The following is a 10,151-nucleotide window of genomic DNA, read 5'->3' as shown; positions in this document are numbered from 1 at the left end:
AAGGAGGAGGCTACAATGCTTGATAAGAAATGTACTCATTATCTTGCCCATGTAATTGTAACCCCTCTGTACAGTATTTTCACAATAAAAAAAATCCTGATATCAAAACTGCAGAAGTAATGGTAATCTTTCTGGACAACTACAAAGAAAATACAAATATACTGAAAAACACTGAAGAAGTATGTTCATAAATCAGACCATATAACAAATGATTTCTATTCAGGTCTATTCTGGCCATTTCTTTACAACTATACGTTAACTAATAGAATCTACATGTAATTTCCTGGTCCAAATAATCCTCCTGAAGTTCAGACTCCTATTTATTTAATTTATTTAATTTTTTTGTCAGTCATGAGCCTGAACTCTGGGCCTGGGCATTGTCCCTCAGCTCTTCAGCTCAAGGCTAGCGCTCTACCACTTGAGTCACAGCGCCACTTCCAGCTTTTTCTGCTTATATGGTGCTTGAGGAATCAAACTCAGCAAAAAAAAAAAAGACAGACAGACATTGAGGCAGACCAGCTTGCTGTACAAGGAATTTGGCTGGGAATGACTCCACAGGTACTATTTGCAAAAATGAAGTGATTAATCAGGTATGCAGAGCAAGGGAATAATACAGCCAGGATAAACAGCTATCTCTTCTGTAAATATCAGGCAGGAAGGCCTAGAACCTTATGTTGACTTCATAGCCCAATTAAAAGACAGTTTTCATAAAATTGTACTGCAAACTGAGTTAAGAGACTTACTGCTCCAAATTTTTATCATTTAATAATGCTAATTCAGTGTCAAAGGCTTTACTATCCATCAAAGCCACAAATGGCAATCATACAAATTATATTAAAGCTTGTAATGACATTGGCTTCTCTGCTACAGCCATAATTGGACTCAAAATAAAGTTTTGGAATGTTTTAGATGTGAACAAAGAAATTATTTAAAAAGTAAGAACACCCAGCAAATTTGGAGACTCTGCGAGTTAAATAACCCTCTTTGTGTAGGATGGGGGTTGCCAGACCCTTCTATAAATTTCTATTACATCTATAAGTTGATTTAGGAAGGGTGCTCTCTCTTTCCCCAATTTTCTTTATTGGCCCTGAAGACTAGAAGCCCACCTAGGAGATGTTCAAAGTTTAATCCTTACCAACAAAGTTGTCTAAATATATTCTGGGTTTTGCCATCTAGGTCTTAATTATCTGTGAAAAATGCTGTTTGCTATTTTGTATTTTATCTCACAGTTTGTTTTGTGTTGTCTGTATAATACTCACCTCGTGGTTCTATCATATTGGGCTAAATAGTGTCATTCTGCCATTGGCATTCCAAAAGAATTTCTGGCTGATTTTCAATTTTAAAGCCTAAGCGTGCCTTAACACTCTTGTGCACAAGTGTGAGTATATGTGTATATATGAACATATTCAAAATAATCTGTCATCATGGTGTGAAACTGGTGTCAAAATGGTGTCCTTTAGATGAGGAAAGGATTTGGGAGGTAAAAATTGTCTTAAATGTTTTCAAAATAAAGGAACAAGACTTAACAACTTAAGGTTCAAGTAAATGGCTGATGGTAAGAGTACATCTTAAATTTGTAAGATAAAAAACTCATTAGTAAAGTTGGTAACTAAGTTAACTATGATTTAAATAAGGACAAATTTAATATACTGTAAAACCAACATCTCATCTTTTATGCCCATTTCATATAAGTATTTCTCTTTTTTTTCCCTTTCAGACAGTCACTAAAATCCTAAATTACATAGGCAATGTGATTAGTATTCCTAAAAACTGCCCCTTGGGATGTATTAAAAAATAAAAAGTTTTAAATGGAGGGCTAGAAAAAAACATTAATCTGTATAATATGATTTCAATGCTATTCTGCAATTAGATACAAATTGTTCTTAGGTCCTTAGTTTATTAAGTCTGTATTCTTGGTGCAGTGATTCCTACATGTAAAGAAAAACTATGTTATTTGAGTTCAAGGGTTTTTCTTTTCTTTTCTTTTTTTATTGTGAGAATACCATACAGAGGAGTTACAATTACATGGGCAAGGTAACGAGTACATTTCTTATCAAACGTTGTTGCCTCCTCATTGTTTCCCCTCCCCATCCCTTTCCATACTCCTCCCCTCCCCCCATCCGATCCTCCCCCCACCCCTCCCACCAAAGTTGTTAAGTTCGTTTTTCGACATAAGATTTGTACATCTCATTGTTGCAATGGGTCCACCTGTATCCCTATTTAAACAATTTGTTTTTTTTTTTCCTTCCCCTCCACAAATTATATGAACATCAAAAACAGTGAAAGTACGGGTTATACTGTGGGGGAGGGACATACAAAGCAACATAGAAATCATCTTGTAAATATGATAGAAACAATTGCATGAAAGAAAAAAAAAACAAAAAACATTTGAATACTTATCTTGGGGTTCATTCCCCTAACATCAACTTATCTGACTTTTTCTGCTTACTCAGACACATACTAGTTATTGCAAATAAGGGAAATCATGGGAACTGTTTCTTTGGGCCTGGCTTACTTCACTTAATTTTTTCCAAGTCTTTCCATTTCCTAACAAATGGGGCAATGTCATTCTTTCTGATGGAGGCATGGAATTCCACTGTAAATATATACCACATTTTCTTGATCCATTCATCTACTGAGGGGCATCTGGGTTGGTTCCATATCTTAGCTATGGTAACTAATGCTGCAATAAACATAGTTGTGCTGGTAGCTTTAGTATGGTCTTGTTTGTGATCATTTGGGTAAATGCCCAAAAGTGGGATTGCCGGGTCATAGGGGAGCTCTATGTGGAGTCTTTTGAGGAACCTCCATACTACTTTCCAAAGTGGTTGAACAAGTTTACACTCCCACCAAAAATTCAGTAAGGTTCCCTTCTGTACATCCCCTCCAGCATCTGTTGTTATTAGAGTTCTTGATTTTAGCCATTCTAACTGGAGTGCGGTGGTATCGTAATGTTCTTTTGATTTGCATTTCTTTTATGGCTAGTGCTGTTGAGCATTTCTTCATGTGTCTATTGGTCATCCTTCTTTCCTCTTCAGAGAAGTTTCTCTTTAAGTCTTTAGCCCACTTATTTATTGGCAAATTGTTTCTTTGAAGATTTGTTTTTAGGGTCTGAGCTAACTCAGACTGCAGGTAAAAAAAAAAAGTGGCAGCTTTAAATTCCAGGCAGTGGGGAGAGTAATGGGTGTTGCCAAGTCCATCTAGGTCTCAAAGAGGTCAATTTAAATACTAACAATGGGAGTGGCCTAGGAAAGGGGATTTGGGAAGAAAAACTATCCAAAATATGTTTCAAATTGGAAGAAGGGAAAATTAGTAATGTAGTAGGAAGACCCCTACTAAGGCAGGCAAGCCCACCTAGTCGTCCGAAGTGACAGCTCACTACAACGAAGTTGTTAATAAAGAAGCAACTTTATTGAGAAGGTTCCTACAATGACCGGCCAGGGGCGCAGCACAGGCTTGGGAGCTGACACTGTGACCCCCAGCTGCCCACTGTACTTAGGTTTTTAAAGGCAAAATTCACCAAGACCTGGTCACACAGGTGACCAATGAGATTGTCATACACCCAAAAGATTGCACAGTCATACTAGACCACACACAGGTGGCCAATGAGGTTACACTTTGTCACATAATGACTGTTTAAACCAGCCTATCACTTTTGGTTTAAATGACTCACGAATTCAACAGTAAGGCAGACCTTAAGGTAGGCATATACAAAGTAGAGTTTAACATAAGCATGTGAAAAAGGCGAAGCTTATGGTAAGCTCCTGATATTGCCAGTATGAGCCAAGCCAGATTACAAACTATCTGTTTAATAGGTCAGTCCCTAACAGAACAATGGAGGTGGGTTAAATTGCTAAGGGGAGGGGGACCTAGAGGCATTCTTCCCATTCCTAGAACTGGGCTGGTTGGAGCCAAGGTCCAGTTAACCTTGCTTAGAGGTTTTTTTCCTAAAATCCCTAAAACAAAGGCAAAGCCTGGAAAGAAGCTGTACTAGCTCGAGTCTCCTCTCAGGGCCTACTTCAAGTACTACTAAAGTTCACTAAGTATATATGTTAAGGGCCTTCAAATAAACCTCTTTTAACTAAAATTCCAAGTTTTTACTTTAAAACTAATTTGGTAAGTCCTTTACCAAACAGCTCCTGGAGGGCTGCCCCAGTGAGGGAGCCAAAAATCTTCAACCTCTCAGAAACCACAGCAGGGGTTTAATATGTGCTTAATATGTCTTCAATATGTGTTTAATATATGCTTAATATGTCTCATTTCCAAGTATATGTCTCCTTAAAAACAGAACTTCATAGCAATTATAGTCAAGCTCACAGAGGGTCAGACATGGAGATAGTGATCTAAATAGCTCTTGAGGAATTGCAGCTGTTACAAAAATATATTTAAAATGTCCAGTATCAACAGGGTAAGGTGTCTTTATTGCTAAAATTTACACAATGGATTTTGCCCCCCAAAAAAGTGGTTAAAAGCTATCCCATTTCAAAAGCACCTCCTTGTTTTACTGACAGGAGCCAAGGGGGATGGCAGATTGTCCCAGTAATAATTGACTCCCCTTAACATTCTACACTGCAAAATAAAATGCTAAAAACCTGCTTCTATTAATCTCATGAAAGCCCATTCTCAATTACCTGGTCCTTTGTCCCAGGGTAATAATTTTGTTGATCATTAAGTGTTCCCTCTACTATTAAAAGAGACAATATTCCTACTTATACTAGGACTAAATTGAAACCTTTCCTAAATAAGTGCCAAATTAAACATATTACAGGAATCCCTTATAATCTACAAGGTCAAGCTATTGTGGAACACAGTAATTTTACACTCGAGTCCCAATTAAATAAAAAGTGGGGATAGATGTAGGCCACTGGAATCCTAAAGAGGAGATAGCAATGATATACTCTTAATTTTGAAAAATTAAATTTTCCATCCAATACTTCAGCAGCACATAAACATCAGAAGGACCTAAAAACAATTGCAATTTTCATGTCAAACTATATGGTGGATGACACTGATAACTGGAAACCCATAACTGTCAAAGGATGGGACTATGGTTATACTTGTGTGTCCACAGGTTCAGCAGATGTCTGGCTACCAGCCCAGAAACTAAAACCCAGAAATGAAGAGAAAATCATCCAACATTGAGGAACCTCTGGAGAAAACCTTCAAGAGGATAAGAATAACTAAAGGCTCAGGGGAATGAGAGGAACCAGAACAATGACCAGTCCCACCTGGGGTCAGATGAAGAAGCTTTCTCAAGAAGCTGAGAGATGCTAAAGGACAACCGATAGGAAATAAATGCAATAGCTCTGTTTACAATGATGATGGTGCTTATCCATACTGCTACTGCCCCTTGCTCAGTTCAAGCCTCTGTTTGAGGGATTCCTATGCTGGGTAAACCATTCTACTTATACTGTACTGTGATATGTAACTACTCAGAAATGGGACCTGTCCATTGGTATAAAGATGGAGTTAAAATATTTAATCAGAGAAAGCTTGAGGGGCCCTGGATATACATCTCTGATCAGCCAAAGAGAGACAATATCCATAGATGAAGGAAAATATAATTATTCCAACATACAGAAAGGCTACACACAAGATAGTGTTCTTACAGAAAAATGTCACCACACATTTGGCCCCTGAGTTAGAACTTACAAGTTTTTCAAACTATGGCTTCAACTGGCCATTAATACCATGAATAAAATTTCCTTTTGTATTAAGGAAGACCCTTCTGTACAAAATATCTTAACCAAAAAATGGTCAAACTTGATGTCAGTTTAAAAGGGTACAAAAATATGACTCAGGATAAGCTTAGTCAGCAAGAAGATAAACTCTTAAGAGAATTAACTATGGACCTTGAATTTATAGTCCATCATAAGTGTTTATGTTTCAACTGTGTAAATGACTGCTTGTCTGTGACAAGACTCAGTGTGTCTAAAGGTTGGTCTTTCTTTTGTGGAAGAAAGGCATATCATTCTCTAAATAAAAATTATTCAGGACATGTTGGGAGAATGGTCCCTCTCTTACTTAGTAATATGACCCATCAGAATAAGGACCATATGAGATGTGATCGCCCCCCAAATTGTAATGGGAATAAGGAATGTATGAGATGTGATCTCCCTCAAAATTGTGATGACAACTTTGTGCTGTTACCTACTGCTGATATGGCTGTAGCTGCAGCTTTTGGGGTTGTAGTAAGTGTCCAGAAAGAGCTCAGCAGGCTAGCTTGAATCTTCAACAAAGTGACAAATGCCACAACTATAATTTGGGAAGAAATAAATCAGGAAATGAAGGAATTATGAACAAATTTTACAAAATCAAGCTGTCATAGATGTGCTGTTGAAAATCAGATGTGAACAATTTGAAGGATTGTGTTGCTTTTAATATAGCTGAATTCTCAAAAGATTCAAAACCAGTGAGAACAGCTCAGACAGGAGATGAAAAAGTTAAAAGTTCAGTGGTTTTTGCCTTTTCTGGGCCCACTAGCCTCTGGTTTTAGGGATTGTTCTGCTAGCTCCCTACCTATTTCAATGTTTATCTTCTAGCATCCAGCATATGCTGGCTTAAACAGAAATAAAATTATGTTTTCTGAAATAGAAAAGGGGGAGTTATAAGAGCCCCCAAAAGCTGAGTTGTGAGACTTGAATGATTAGGATGGAATGCCTCCTCCCAACATGAACTCTCAGAACACTGAGAGTTTCCTGAACAGGTCAATTAGTTATGGCTTGATGGGAATTCAATTTCTATCCTGCGTATGGGCTAATTCCATAGCAAACTTCCTGGAAACTTGGGGATAGACAAAAATCTATGCAAACTCTAACTCATTTACTGCTTACACCTGCTTCTTAAGATAAAAATGTTATTTATCACTTGAGTAAGATTACACCATGTTATTGATGCTTGTAACTCAAGGATATTGTGATCTCACTTTCTGCACATATGTCCCTGTACTCTACTCAATACTTTGTAAAATGGCTTCAGGCCCCTGGTGCTCCAAACCTCAATTAAACTGTCTGGGTCTGTTACTGTCTTGTCCTCAATTGCTACAAGATGCGACAACCTTTTATGGCTATAACTGACCCAGTGTAGAGTCATCTCAAGGTAGGGGGAAGGAGACCTTCACTAAATGGGCCTAGTGTTGATGTCTGCCAGGTCCTAAGAAGGAACTGGGCATGCTAAGATATGGAAAGGGAGCCTATTTGATTAGCATTCCTCTCTTTTTAGTTAAATAAATGGGTGGAGCACTGGGTCAACAATATGGATGAATGTCACTACTTCTGGAGCTTCAGGGACTCTCCACCAGGACCCTTCTAGAAGCATTTGATCAACAGATTGGTGAAAACTCTCATCTTTCCCATGAGGACGCTTTGAATACACCTGAACAGGCAAGGCACAATTAGTATAAGCCACAAAATGCTGTTAACAGACCCAAGAATGAGCCAGGGGGTAAGCTACCCAAATAGGTCCCATCCCCCTTTATCTCACTGGATTTGTTTTGCAAGTTGAGATTTGATTTTTTTCCTTGATGGTATGGCTGTTATCAGTTAGGTTAAAACAGCACATATTTTTATACTCCTCACACCCTCATTGGTGTAGTAAGAGCAGGTAATCTATGGCAGCGCAATTGTTTAGAATAGCCATAGCTAGTCTATACTCCCACTGTTCATGATTTAATAGCATGATGGTAAAGGAGGTGTAGTTTGTTTTTTGCCACTATATGTGCCAAATGCATGATGCCTTATAGGCTCCAACTGCCAGTCCTTGTATCCCAACCAAAGAGAAAGTGAAGGCATTATATTCTGCCTCCAAGAGTAAGTGTATTTTTATCAATACAGGATTCATCCAGTGCTCGATTTCTTGTTTTACAGCCTTGATGAGACTGGAAAAGTTCTTTCTGAGCAAGTATAATAGCTAGACAGCTTAGGCAGCATCACGAGTTATCAGGCAGGAATATAGTTAAAAGTATAATTCTTACAGGTAAAGAACCAGCCATTAGGTAAGGAAATTTGAAAGGTCAAACAGAATGTGTTCATAGTTTGTACAAGTTGCCCCTTTTAGTTTTATACAATTGCAGGTGCAATTTTGAACCTGGGCAGTTGTTATTCTCTGGAATTATAATCCAGGGGGTGTATAACATTAGTGCACCTGTGGATTTTGTGAGTGAGGGCTTTCCCCAATAGTAGTCAACATAGATAGTAAGTTTATTACTCTGACCAGATGAGAAGATTTAAGTTTTTTTTATATCTGCTGCAGGTTGGAACACCAAAAGCAAACAGGAACTGAGCACATGTTCCTGTCTTAGACAAAAGTTATAGGTATTAGTTATTTGGCCCAAATGAAACCAGATGTTGTAATTCATGTAGTCCTGTAAGGACTCCAAGGAGGAGGGTCCTCCATATTGTATAACACAGCTGTTTAGGGACAATAAACAGAAAATTATAGCTGTTTCTGGCAAAGAATTTACAGCCATTGTAGGAAGCTGCCTTGTAGGAAACACAAGAGGTACAAGGAGATGTAAGGGATATGGTATTTTTAGGTTTACCAATATTAGATGAGACAGGGACCAGCCTGGTAGAGCTGCTGCTCTTCAATCCACTCCACGAGGAAATGAGTTAGTACTATATATCATAGCCAACAAAGGCTGTGACTATCATGATGATGTTGTTCAGAGTAGATAGGCTGGCCAGTGATGATGTTTCTGTAAGAAACCATGCAAAAACAGTCATGTACAGATGAAGGAGGTATATAAGGAGGCTTATTGGTGGGGCCATCTTCCCCATGGCAGAGGGAGAGATATGGCATCTACGTCAATCCAGGTGGAAGCTTATAACATCATGGCTAGTGGTAGGAGGCACTCTGTGGGAACAGCTAGATCTGGGCAGACAGTAGGAGTACCCACCTGTCCTGGAGGCAGTTCTAGGGCAGGGTGGAGTTCAGGTCAGGTGAGGAGCCTTCTGTTGATACAGTTGGGGGCTACAAGCTGCCCCTGGAAATTAATGGGAGAGGCTAAGGCCCTGAGGTGGGGAGAATGCTAACAGTTTCTGCACTCAATATCCTCAGAGTTGTGGTTCCAGTGTTTCTGTAATACTAGCTCCAATTTTGTCCATAGATAGAAGTCCAGTTGACTCAGAGGAGTAAGGTGGTTAGTCAGGTAGGCGGTGTTTGACGTGCCAGAGACGAGTCCAGTGGGGGGCGGTCTTGAAACTGTACAACTGTAGAAATAGAGAGAGTTAAGGTCCTTCCCACTTGGCAGAAAATATGGTGGTATCGGGGTGTCTGTGGCAATGTTTAGGAATATATGCCAGATTTTCAGCATTTATGGAGGGCTCAGAAGGTAGAGCAGAGAGTCTGAGGCATATTTTTAGAGAAATGTATGCAGATGCCAAAGGAGGGAAGGCAACATTGGGGGAGGAAAAGGAGAGTCCAAGGCCTGAAATAAAAGAGGAAAAGGTGGATGGCCAGATATGACATTAAAAAGGCTACGTATTAGAGGCTTTTTGGCAAAATCCATAGATGAAAAAGAGCCAAAGGTATAAGTTTTAAACCATCTAGGTATAACTCGAGGGACTTAGTCAGAGTCTGCTGAAAGAAGTGATTGGTTCCATATCTTAGCTATGGTAAATGATGCCGCAATAAACATGGAACCAACCCAGATGCCCCTCAGTAGATTAATGGATCAAGAAAATGTAGTATATATACACAATGGAATTCTATGCCTCCGTCAGAAATAATGGCATTGCCCCATTTGTTAGGAAATGGAAAGACCTGGAAAAAATTATATTAAGTAAGCCAGGCCCAAAGAAACATAGGTCCCATGATTTCCCTTATTTGTAATAACTAGTATATACTAGTTATTACAAATAAGAAAGAAGAAAAGGTCAGATAAGTTGATGTTACGTGAAATGAACCCCAAGGTAAGTATTCAAATGTTTTTTTCTTTCTTGTGATTGTTTCTAACATATTTATAAAGATGATTTCTTTGTTGCTTTGTATGTCCCTCCCCCACAGTATAACCCTTGCTTTTATTGTATTTGATGTTGGCATAATTTGTGGAGGGGAAGGGCAAAAACAAACGGTTTAAATAAGGATACAGGTGGACCCATTGCAACAATGAGATGTACAAGTTGTTATGTCGAAAAACGAACTTTACAACT

Source organism: Dipodomys ordii, unplaced genomic scaffold (assembly GCF_000151885.1).
Source record: "Dipodomys ordii isolate 6190 unplaced genomic scaffold, Dord_2.0 Scaffold141, whole genome shotgun sequence".
Classification (NCBI taxonomy): domain Eukaryota; kingdom Metazoa; phylum Chordata; class Mammalia; order Rodentia; family Heteromyidae; genus Dipodomys; species Dipodomys ordii.
Note: the sequence above shows the minus strand (reverse complement) of the source record.